The following is an 11,901-nucleotide window of genomic DNA, read 5'->3' as shown; positions in this document are numbered from 1 at the left end:
TCCAGTCTCTCTTGCATAATATAAGTTGTTAGAACTGTGTGAAATCTTTTTGGGCAAATTCTTTTTCTGGCTTCCATTAGGCATCAGTCTTTTCTTTCTCTCAGCATGAGATTCCTGTTGTTTCACTAGTCTAGTACTCACTGAGAGGGGCATGGTACCCTCTTTAGAATATTTACTCCTGTCATGATGCTGACATTTTCCACTAAGTAATGAATGCTGAGGTAGTACATAGGCTTAAAGCCAAGGTTCTATTGCACCGGTAATATGGCTATTAAATCGTATGCCCCAATCTCACCAAGGAAGAGTTTTGTTCTTTAGTAATTAAAAACCTTTAAAGTTGTGCCACATAGGGGTAAGGTTTCTTTCTCAGAGTGAGATGTGTACTATACTAGATTGCTGTCTTCCACCTGTCACTAGAGGATCAGTCATTTGATATTTCTTCAGTCTATGGGCTTTCCTAAAGAACACTGTTCCAGAAGGCCTATGGTGTTATGGTGGGTTTTTTTCTGTTTGTTTTTCTGGGACAGGGTCTCCCTGGGGTTCTAGTTGGCCTGGCACTCTTTATGTAGACAAGGCTGGCCTTGATCTCACAGAGATCTGCCTACCTCTGCCTCCCAAATTCTGGGACTAAAGGTATAGGCCACCAAGCCAAGGTTATGGATATGTTTCTTGGCCCCTTACTGCTTTACAGTTGGTTCAGAAAGGTGGTACCAGAAATGGAATACCTACTGTGGCCTCTTAAAATTGAACTAAAGGAAACAGGATTAGAAAACCCTTCCTGGGTGGTGAGGCCCATTATCTTCAAAGATTGATATGATGACCATAGGGACTAATCCCTAAACTGCTAAAGTTCCAAGAAGATGAAAGGAGAAGTGACAGTTAAGATCACCTAAGAGTCTGTGATTGTTACAGATATCCTTGGAAGATATTCCTCAAAGGGTACTGACTGGAAGCACCAGAGTCAGAATTTCTGAAGAAATTACAACTGGATTTATTCAATGTGATCAGATTTTTATATGGTTTGATCTAAGGGAGACTAAATAAAATGATCATTTCTTGCCCTTCCTGGAATCGATAGAGTCAATTCAAAATAGCAGAGATTGTCAGAGGTTGTTAGTGTTAGACACAACCCAGTTGAAGAAATACCAAAGAGATTAAAGACTTAAAGTATACGACTTCAATAAATAAATTTCCCCTTGTCATAGACAAAGAACATGACCTAAAACAGGACCAGTTGAGCCAACAGAAATTCTGGGTGGACTTCCTTTGAGGCAGCATCTAAGAGCATTTATGCAGTTATGATTTCTAAATAATGTTGAAAATAATGATGATCCCTGTCCTAACTGAGGTAATAAAGGTAATATTTTATGAGGAATCTACCTAATGATGGACAAAGGGATACTTACAATGGGACTGAACAGAGAGTAGTAAGGCAGAAAAGATTAGGAGGCTTCATATTCAGAACACAGGTTGATGAACTCAAGATTGTATACAATTTCTGTGAATTGGAAAGTAAACAAATGGGATAGAAATTGTGGTCTACTATAGTCAACCAATTACTAAGGCCTGATTTTATAAATTAAAGGCACAAGCTTTTCAGAACATTCATACTTGCCAAACATTAAAACAATAGTTCTATTTTTATTATATATCCATCTTTAATCCCATGGCTCATGTGTCTGATTACTCTCATGGGATGAGAACAAGAGGATTCTGTAACAGTGACTTAAATACAAACTGTTTAAGCCTAATGTTCACTTCCAACTAATAGGGTAACTAGATTGCTTTTCCAGTGCTCTAAATGTCATGAATAGATTCATTCCCAGGAACAGCCCATTTGTTCTCAGGTATGTCAGAAAGCTTCCTACTGGTGAGCAATTGTGTTTCAGGGACCAGTGTTCTGACTGAGTCCATTGCTTTCTCTCTGCATTGTAACCAAAGGTCTACCATTACTTTAAGCAACCTTTCTTACCCCAGGGCTCATGCAAATCAAATATTATGATTGTCACATGGTCTTGGGAATGGAAATGTGTTGGTAAAGGATTCCTACCTTGGTGATGGACACAGATATGAGCAAGCTGTCATGGATACTTGTGGGAGAATAAAAAGTTCTTTGCCAGGTAGGGCCTTTTTAAGAATGAGGCAGATGGAAAACTTGATCATGCTACAGTACAGTCACTGGCTCAGAGCGCTGGTCTCCCACAGATGCTTCCATTACAGCTGCCTTTGCTACCTTAACCTCTCTTCTTTGGGCTTGACAGCTGAGAGTTGTACTAATTCTTGGGATGAACAATCAGATTATGCTTCCTTATTTATTCATGATTTGAAACTTAACATGCAACAGAGTGTGCTGCACACAGAAGGCCACAATTGGCCAAAGCCTAGAGATTGAGAATCTTCAGAGCACATGTCCCTGGATAGGACTTTTATATTAAGACTTGTTGGAAAACCCTGCTGTTAGGGTTGTAGTTCTCCATGTCCAGATAGCCCTAAGGGGCTCGGCACCAAATGGAAGGACTCCCCTTTTCAGCAGGGGGCCTCCTGCTCTCTTCCTGGCTTACCTGGAAAGTGCCACCAAGCACGGATGCCTGACCTTATTTGGAACATGACCTTTGGCATAGTTACCCGGAGTAAAAACTACCCCCAGGTTTTTTCTATATCAGCTGAGGCTTTGGCTACTGCCTCCACACTATAATTTCTCTAGTTCTCCCACTGAATAAACGGAGCTGTTTCACTGAATCTGGAGCTGTATCACTGCTGTTTCACTGCCCCATGAAACCAGCCTCCCCGGAAGGGCTTTCTTCTGTCAGTGCTCACTGGCCGTCCTGACTCCGTTCGCCACTTCTGCTCCCCCTGCCCTCGTGGACTGGTGGCCAACGACCCGCGAAGAGAGGGAGAGACCCCCACAAAGACTCATCCACCTAGGGTTTAGGGACCCTTGTGGAAGAGGGGGTAGAAAGATTACAAGAGCCAGGGTGGTGACCTGGCTCTTATGACCATACAGAAATAGTCCTAGAGGCTCCTGGGACTCTTTTCATATGAACCTACAGCAATTGTGACAGCATACATAAGACCCATGCAAACTCAATCAGACAAAACCCAGAATAGAACTGGGGAAATGAGCAGGAAGCCCCAACCTTGACTGAAGAACTATTGGCAGCCAATTACTGCTGGGTGAGGGAAGAATTGATCTTATTTAAGGGAGTAATTTTAGATAGGCTGATCAGGCCCTAGTGGATGAACTCACACCAAGGGACATCTGGGCACATAAATGTGACTTGATAGGCCTTAACATATATGACAGTATGCATGAAATCCTGTGGGCATGCTATAGGGGGTATAGATAGGGGAGGGGTTTGAAATATGATTAAGATATACGAAAGCCACAAAAATTCAATAAAAATATAAATTAGAAAAAGAAAAGGAAAGAAACTTAACATGGTCCATGCATTTCTACTTCAAACAAGCAATATTAATTACTACTTTTGGAGTTGGAAATTGTCTAAGGTAAATGTATTGGGACCAGTGGCCTAAAAATTCTAAAATACCTAAAAAAAAACCTGAAAAATCTAAATGGCAAGCCCCATAAATAAATGTTAGTCAGGCATGGTGGCACATGCCTGTAATTCAGCACTTGGGAGGTAAAGAAAGGAGAATCAGTTTTTCAAAGTCAGTTTTGGCTACATTTATTTTTAAACATAGTATATATTTTTATTTATTCTCTGGGGATCTCATACATGTATACAGGGTATTTGATCACATTAGCCCTCCACTCTCCCATTCCAGCTCCTCTCATATTCCACCATCTCCATCCCAACTTCCTGTTCTCTTAAAAAAATTTATAAACCACTGAGTGTAACTATGCACATGGGTGTGGAGCCGTTCACTGAAGCATGGTCAACCTGCTAGGGACCACACCTCTAAAGAAAAGGCTGTCATTCCCCTAGCATCCCTCAACTGTCAATAGCATCTCAACTAGGAGTGGAGGTTCATGTGCCCCTCTCTTATTCATGATGGAACGTTGACTGGCTTGATCTTTTGTATGTGTTGTACAGATAGCCACAGCTACTGGAGTTCATAAATGCTATGGTCAAGACATGTCCAGAAGTCCCACCTTACAAGATTTCTGTCCCCTTTCTGCAATGGTCCTTGAACTTTGCAGGAAGGGGTGTGATACAAATGTCCCTTTTATGGCTGAGCACTCCAGAGACACTTATTCTTTTCATTTTGGCCAGCTGTGAGTCCCTGTATTACTCACTATCCATTGTATGAGGAAGTCTTTGATGAGGACTGTGAGCTGGGTGTGAAGATACATATTTAGAAGGCAGTTTATATTATGTCCCTATAGCAAAGTAATAGTGGTAGGTTCTCCACTAGGGGCTATTATCTACCTGACCACATGCTATTATCTACATTTATAGTACCAGACACAAGTTTCCTCCTGTGGAGCAGGCCTTAAATACACTTAAATCAGAAAGTGGTTGGTTACCCCTATAACATTCATGCAACTATTTCACTTTGGGCATATATGCCAGGCCAGTTGTCATTGTAGCCCATAGCTTGGAAAAAAATGATGCTGACTTTTTCTTCTCTTAGCAGCCTCTATAGCATTTTCTGGAATTATGAAAGCTAGTCAGCAGGGAGCAAGCTTCCAGATCAGTACCAGCTTAATATCCCCATGTCAAAAGTGTGTGGTGACCAAAATGTATGATGCCTTCAGCAGTAGAGTCTTACCATCAAGTTCTGGTGGGCAATAGCCTGTATTATTTTGAGCCATCTCTGGTACCTCCCCCAACCAAGAACTCAAGAACTCAAGGGGAAGTATTCCACACCTGGCACTGGGAGTTTTTCTTGGCAAGCTATGGTTTCTGGGTAGAGCATTTTCTCATGTGTAGGAAAACTCAGTTATCTACGCAAAGGACTCTCTCTCTCTCTCTCTCTCTCTCTCTCTCTCTCTCTCGTGAGAAAGATCAAATAAATTTTTATGTGGCTTTCCAAAAATCCTTAGCATTATTTATCCCTCCTCCCACTCCTCTATCTGTCCTGCTCTCTTATCCCTTTCACCACTTAAGCATTCCTCCCTCTATTTTTCCTGTCCACAGTACCTGTATTTTGCTTTCCTTCCTCTCTTAAGGTCTTTCATCCCCTTCCGCCCACACAATGGCCCCCTTCTAGTTTCATGACTTCTACACATACTCTTGGCTAAATTTTGAGTTGAGATCAGCCTGGGCTATGTATTTATACCCTGTCTAAAAAATGCAAACAATATGAAATATTGTGTTGAGGCATCACCATAGTGCCTTCTGCTCTGTGGGAATCATGTTCAAATCTGCCATCCCTGAGTCTCAAAAATAATCCTTTTGAGAAGTAACAGAAGAGGCATCACCACCTCAACTGACAACCATCAAGGCAAGGATGAGCCATACTGGAATATATTTGGACCGTCATTGGGGACCAAACTGCTGTGAATAGATGTTTGTTAATATCTCCAGGAAAAAGTATTTCTTCACTGTCCTGTCTTGTGGAGGGCTCCCATGAGGGTCAGGGCACTCCCATACCAAGTCCAGCCCATCAAGTTCCTACAGATTGATGACATTTGAATACTCAGTGTTGTATTATTTTTTTCCTGGGGATAGAGGGTGAAAAATGAAGGATTAAAAATAATTTAATTCAAAGTCATGAAAGTCAGCCTAGAGTTGATAATATTAGACTTTTTCATACTGAAAAAGAAATATGTGCAGCTTTTGAGCACAAAGGCAAACTATTCCACAAGCCTGGGGTGATGGTTACTACCACAGTAGCTGCTAGCCTCAAGTTCTGAAAGGCTGGGCTGGAGAGATGGCTTAGCCTTTAAAGGCTCGGCTTTACAACCTAAATATCAAGTTGTAAAACCACAGTTTCTAATCCAGACTATTATACCCAGCAAAATTGTGTCATAATTTAAGGACAAATAAAAATGTCTCATGATAAAAAACAGTTGCTAAGAAAATGAAGACTAAGAAAACACTAAACACTGCAAAGTCAACCAAATGACAGGGATTAAAGCACACATCTCAATTTTTATTTTGATTATTTATAGTCTCAAGTCTCCAATAAAAAGATACAGATTAAGCTGGGTGTGGTGGCTCACTCCTTTAATCCCAGCACTCGGGAGGCAGAGGCAGGCAGATCTTTGTGAGTTCAAGGCCAGCCTGGTCTACATAGTGAGTTCCAGGACAGCTGGGGCTACAGGGAAACCCTGTCTCAAAAAGACCAAAAATAAAATGATACAGATTAACATTTGAATTAGAAAACAGAACCTATTCTATTGATATCTCCAATAAACACTTCACCATTAAAGATAAATACTACCTTTGGATAAAACAATGGAAAAAGGTGCTCCCAGTAAATGAAACTAGGAAACAAGCAAGGCTTAATATTCCAATATCTAACAAAATAGACTTCAGTTGCAAGTAGTCAGAATAGATAAAGAAGGTCACTTCATACAAATTAAAGGAACAAATCATCAATCCATCAATATGACATTACAATTCTAAACATTTATGTACCAAACACAGGTACACCCAGTTTCATAAAACAAATACTCTTAAACAGAGTAATAGTAGGTGACTTCAATATCCACTTTCTTTGAGAGGTCATCCAGACAAAAACTAAACAGAGAAACATTGGAGTTAAATAACATCATAAATCAAATGAATCCAACAAGTACCTAGAGAACATTCCTCTAAAAGACTGAAGAATGCACATTCTTCTCAGCAAACCATGGAACTTTGAAACACAACACACATTACAACATAAAGTAAGCCTCAACAAATGTAAGAAAATTAAAATAACTCCTTGTATTCTATCTTATAATGGAATAAATCTACAAATAAACATCAAGAAAAACAACAGAAAACATGTCAGTTCATGGAGATTAAACAATATACTATTGAATAATGAATGAATCATTGAAGAAATCAAGAAGGAAACCAAGGGTTCCTAAAATAGAATAAAAATGAAAATATTGCATCCCAAATCTTTGAAACACAATGAAAGCAATCCTAAAAGGAAAGCCTATATCTTTAAGTGCCTACATTGAAAATTGAAAGCCTCTGTTTCTCTGTGTTCATGAACCAGTCCTGGCTTTTATGATCTTTCTGCCCCCTCTTCCACAATGCGTGGTAAGCAGATCTAAATTTGATTAAGAACTGTTAATCAAAAGCTCAATAAGAAGACTCTAATTCAAACAAGAAAAACATAACAACCTTGTTTACAATTTGTTGTACTCCCTGTGACCCAGCCTACCCCTCAGACTGCCCTCATCATGGACCAGTGACTTTTGTTCCTGACTTGCCAACAGAGAGCAGAGCAAGACTGTCCCTCCCGAAGCAGCTTGTTCCCTGCCAGTCCATTGTGGGAGCAGAAATTGGTGTATGGACTGCAGAAACCATTCCTGTACAGATTTGCTTTGGGCCCTTGATTGGTCAGAAGAGCCACTCCATGGAAGTAGCAGAGTGGACATACAAGGCAGTAAACCATGTCTGGAAGATCTACCACAATGGTATCCTGGAATTTTGTATCATTACACTGATGTAAATGAATGTAATTGGATGATGTTTGTGCTCAAAGCCAGGAACCAGGAAGAATAGAATTTGGTGGCTTATCCTCATGATGGAAAAATTTATTTCTGCACCTCACAATCCATCCCTCCTGAAAATGAACTGCTTTTCTATTACAGCCGGGATTATGCTCAACAGATTGCTGTTCCTGAACACCCAGATGTTCACCTCTGTAACTGTGGCAAGGAGTGAAATTCCTATTCAGAATTCAAAGCTCATCTGACCAACCACATCCATAACCATCTCCCTAGCCAGAGCCACAGCAGTAGCCATGGGTCAAGCCACAGCAAAGAAAGGAAGTGGAAGTGTTCAATGTGCCCCCAGGGTTTTATCTCTCCTTCCAAACTCCACCTCCACTTTATGGGCCATATGGGAATGAAGCCCCACAAGTATGATTTCTGTAGCAAGGCTTTTAGTGATCCAAGCAACCTATGGACACACCTCAAGATACCTACAGGTCAGAAGAACTACAGGTGTACTTTGTGTGACAAGTCTTTTACCCAGAAGTCTCATCTGGTCATCTACGTGGGTAAGAGTAATCTCAAGTGTGATTATTGTGACAAGCTGTTTGTGTGGAGGCAGGACCTCAAGCAGCATGTGCTCATCCACACACAAGAATGCCAGATCAAGTATCCCAAGTGTGATAAACTGTTCTTAAGAATAAACCACTTGAAGACACACCTCAATTCCCATGAAGGAAAATGAGATTTTGTCTGTGAAAAATGTACAAACACTTATCTAACCAAATATCATCTTACTCGCCACCTGAAAGCCTGTAAAGGACCCACCTCCAGTTCCTCAGCACAGGAGGAGGAAGAAGATGACAACTCTGAGGAGGATGAGCTCACAGACATGCCATGAGGACAGACAACTGCAGGATGAGCAGTGCTATGTACTCAGCAGATGAGTCTCTCTCTGCACATAAAAAAAAGAAAAAGCATCTGCTTTGAATGGAAACTGCTGTGGGAGAAGCAGCCTGTTACTCCGTACAGTGGTTTTTAAATGAAATGGTTCCTGATTTCCTCTACTCTGCAGTCAAAAATAGATTGAGCAGGAATAGATAAAGCATTTACAAGAATATCTTAATGGAAATACTTTAAAATGGACTGGGACAAGAGGGCGTGTGCTTGTCATATTTTTAAGTGATAAATAGCAAGGAAAGGGTCAACTTCTGGTGTCTTATTTATGGGATAATTTGGAAACTGCATTTATGCCTGAGTCAGAGTGGCCTTCTATCCAAACAAATTGATTTATCTCACATTATTCCATTTTCTTCCTAGCCCTGTGACAAGTAACATTCTAAACTTGACCTTTGCCACACAGCCATCCCCACTGCCGCCAACCCATGCATTATGCAGACTGTTGTGAGTTATGTATGTTAGAGACTAATTTGGAACACAGCAGTGAAAGCATTCCAGGGCTATGATTCATTTAAAAAAAAAAAAAAAGCATCTGTCATAGCTCCTCCTGGCCACTTGGGAGTTTAGATTAGGTCCTCCTTCCCAACCTTTCAGCAGGTGCCTAGAAGGCAAATTAAAAAAAAAAAAGAGCCATCATTCAAAGAGCAATGGAGACAGGAAAAGATAAAGCACCTGGTTACTGTCCAAGAAACCACCTTTCATGGAAGCCAGGAAGAGTCACCTGGTTATGGTTACATACAAGCCTCTGGTTTAGCCACCTCTCTCTTAGCAAAGCCTTCAGCCTTGAAAGAGGACATGGAGGTAGAGTGCCCATATAATGCCTGCTGAATAGTCCATTGTCAGCAACCACATGTGGACTCACCTGACAGGTGGTACCTCAGCCCAAGGGAGGAAGGAGGGAAGTGATCTTTTGTGTTTGGTTGACTTTATGAAAAAGTGTCTAGACACGATTAAACATTGTCAGCTCAAAGCAATAAGCAGTTCCAAATGCATTGGTGGGTTTGCACTGTTAGGCCTTCCCAGTTCCCTCACCAGGTAAGCATGAGGTTTGCCCAAGCACTTGGAAGATAGGGAAGGCTTGACGTTTACCATAGGGGGGCCCATTTCAGGTCACTGTGCAGGCATAACCATTGGTGGCAAGAAGCAGACACAGCTGAGGTTGACAAGGCTAATGGAAAGCCCTCCTGCTCAAAGGCACAACCTCAGCTGGAGTGAAGACTCTGGCAGGACGGTTTTGCTGCTATGCATTTATGGAATGAATGTATTTCATTCAAGTCTGTGTTCCTCTAGGAAGGACTAAAATAAATTTTTAATAAAAATATTTAAAAAGAAAGAATTGGTTCTTTTAAAAAGATAAACAAGATTGACAAACATAGCCAAATTAACCAAATAAGTAAAAGGTGACCCAAATTAATAAAATTAGAGATAAAAAGGTAGACACTAGGAACTAGAGAGATGGCTCTTGCAGAGGACCTGGTTCAGTTCCCAGCACCTACATAGTAGCTAACAACTGTCCATAACTCCAGTTCCAGGGGATCTGACACCCTGTTCTGACCTCTGGGCATTGCATGACACAGATGCACTTATATAGATGCAGGCAATACACTCATACACATAAAATAAAATAAATACTTTTAAAAGGTAGACATTAAAACAAATAACAATGGAAATCAGATAATCATAAGGGCCTAAATTAAAAAACTGTATTCTGCACGCCTGTAGTCCCAGCACTTGGGAGGCAGAGGCAGGCGGATCTCTGTGAGCTCAAGGCCAGCCTGGTCTACATGATGAGTTCCAGGACAGCTGGGGCTACAGGGAAACCCTGTCTCAAAAAAACAAAATAAACAAAAACCTGTATTTTATGAAAACCAGAAATTCTATTTCTAAAAGAAATGACTACATTTCTAGATGCATGTTTTACACCAAAATATAAAACGTAGGATGAAAGTTCTAGAGGTCCAATCATTATAAGGAAGGTGAAAAATTAAGGATTTAAAAGATGAGGTAAATAATACTAATACATCCCTCAACTCTCACCAGTGAAGCTTCTTTATACAACAAAGTGTGATTCGCACAGAAGGCCACAACTGGCTAAGTTTTAGAGAACAAGAGACTGCAAGAGTGCATGTCCCTAGGTTGGTTCAGGGATCACTGCAGAAGAGGTGACTGAAAGATTGTAAGAACCAGGGTTGGTGCATGAACATAAGGAAACAGAAGTTTTCAGGCCACTGGGAAATTGCTCATATCAACTTACAACAATGGTGACAGCATGCATAAGACCCATACTGATGCGATCAGACAGAAACCCAACATAGAATGAGGAAAATGGGCAGCAGGCCCCATCCCTAGCCAAAGAACTATTGGCAACTGATTATTACTGGGTAAGGGAGAGTAGATCTTCTATAAGGTAGTGACTGCAAGTAGGCTGACTAGATTCCAGTGGATGAACTTGTACTGAGGGATATATGGGTACAAATATTTGACCAGATAGTACTTAACATATATGACAGAATGCATTAAATCAAATAAGGAGAGGCTATGAGAGTGAGGATGGGAGAGGAGTCTAAATTTGACTAAAATGTATTATATGAAATGCACAAAACTCGACAAAAATATTGAAAAATATAAAAGAATGACAAAAATTAAAAAGGTAGATATTAAAACAAATAACAATGAAAAATTAAATAACAAGGGCCTAAATTAAAAACATATTTTCCATGAAAATGGAAAAATCTAAAAGAAATGGCTTCATTTCTAGATGTATGTTTTATACCAAAATCAAAGATGTAGGTTGAAGGTTCTGGAGGGCCCATAACTGTATGGAGGATGAAAAATAAGGGATTGAAAAGATGAGATAAATAATTTAAACATATCTGTAATAAGTAATGAGATCAAAAGAGTAATAAAAAAATACAATACAATAAAAACCTAGGTCCATATGGGTTTACTGCAGAATTCTACCAGAACCTCAAAAAAGGTCTAGCACCAACTTCTCAAAATATTCCATAAAACAGAAAAGGAAGGAATGATTACAAACTTTTTTATGAAGTCAGTATTACCCTGATACCAAAACTAGATGGTGACATAACAACAAAAACAATTATAGACCAATTACCTGATGAACATAGGCACAAATATTTTTAATAAAATACTTGAAAACTGAACTTATAATCACATCAGAAAGATCATTCACCATGATCAAGTTGACCTCACTCCAAAGATAAATGCATGGATCAATATACCTAAATCAATATAGGTCATTCATTATATAAACTAACTCAAAGAAAGAAATCACATGGTCATTTCTAGAACTATAGAAAAGGCCTTTGTTGGCAAAATCCAATGTTGTTTCACAATAAAATCTCTGGAGAGCCCAGGGA

The 11,901-nt window shown here is 40.0% G+C and overlaps 1 pseudogene; it reads left to right on the top strand.

Moving 5' to 3' along the window:
• Positions 1-8,551, top strand: part of LOC103747862 — a 29,122-nt pseudogene extending 20,571 nt beyond the window's left edge.
• The last annotated feature ends 3,350 nt before the right edge of the window (positions 8,552-11,901 follow it).

Source organism: Nannospalax galili, unplaced genomic scaffold, assembly GCF_000622305.1.
Source record: "Nannospalax galili isolate Female #2095 unplaced genomic scaffold, S.galili_v1.0 scaffold5, whole genome shotgun sequence".
NCBI lineage: Eukaryota > Metazoa > Chordata > Mammalia > Rodentia > Spalacidae > Nannospalax > Nannospalax galili.
This window is presented reverse-complemented; position numbering and strand designations above follow the sequence as displayed.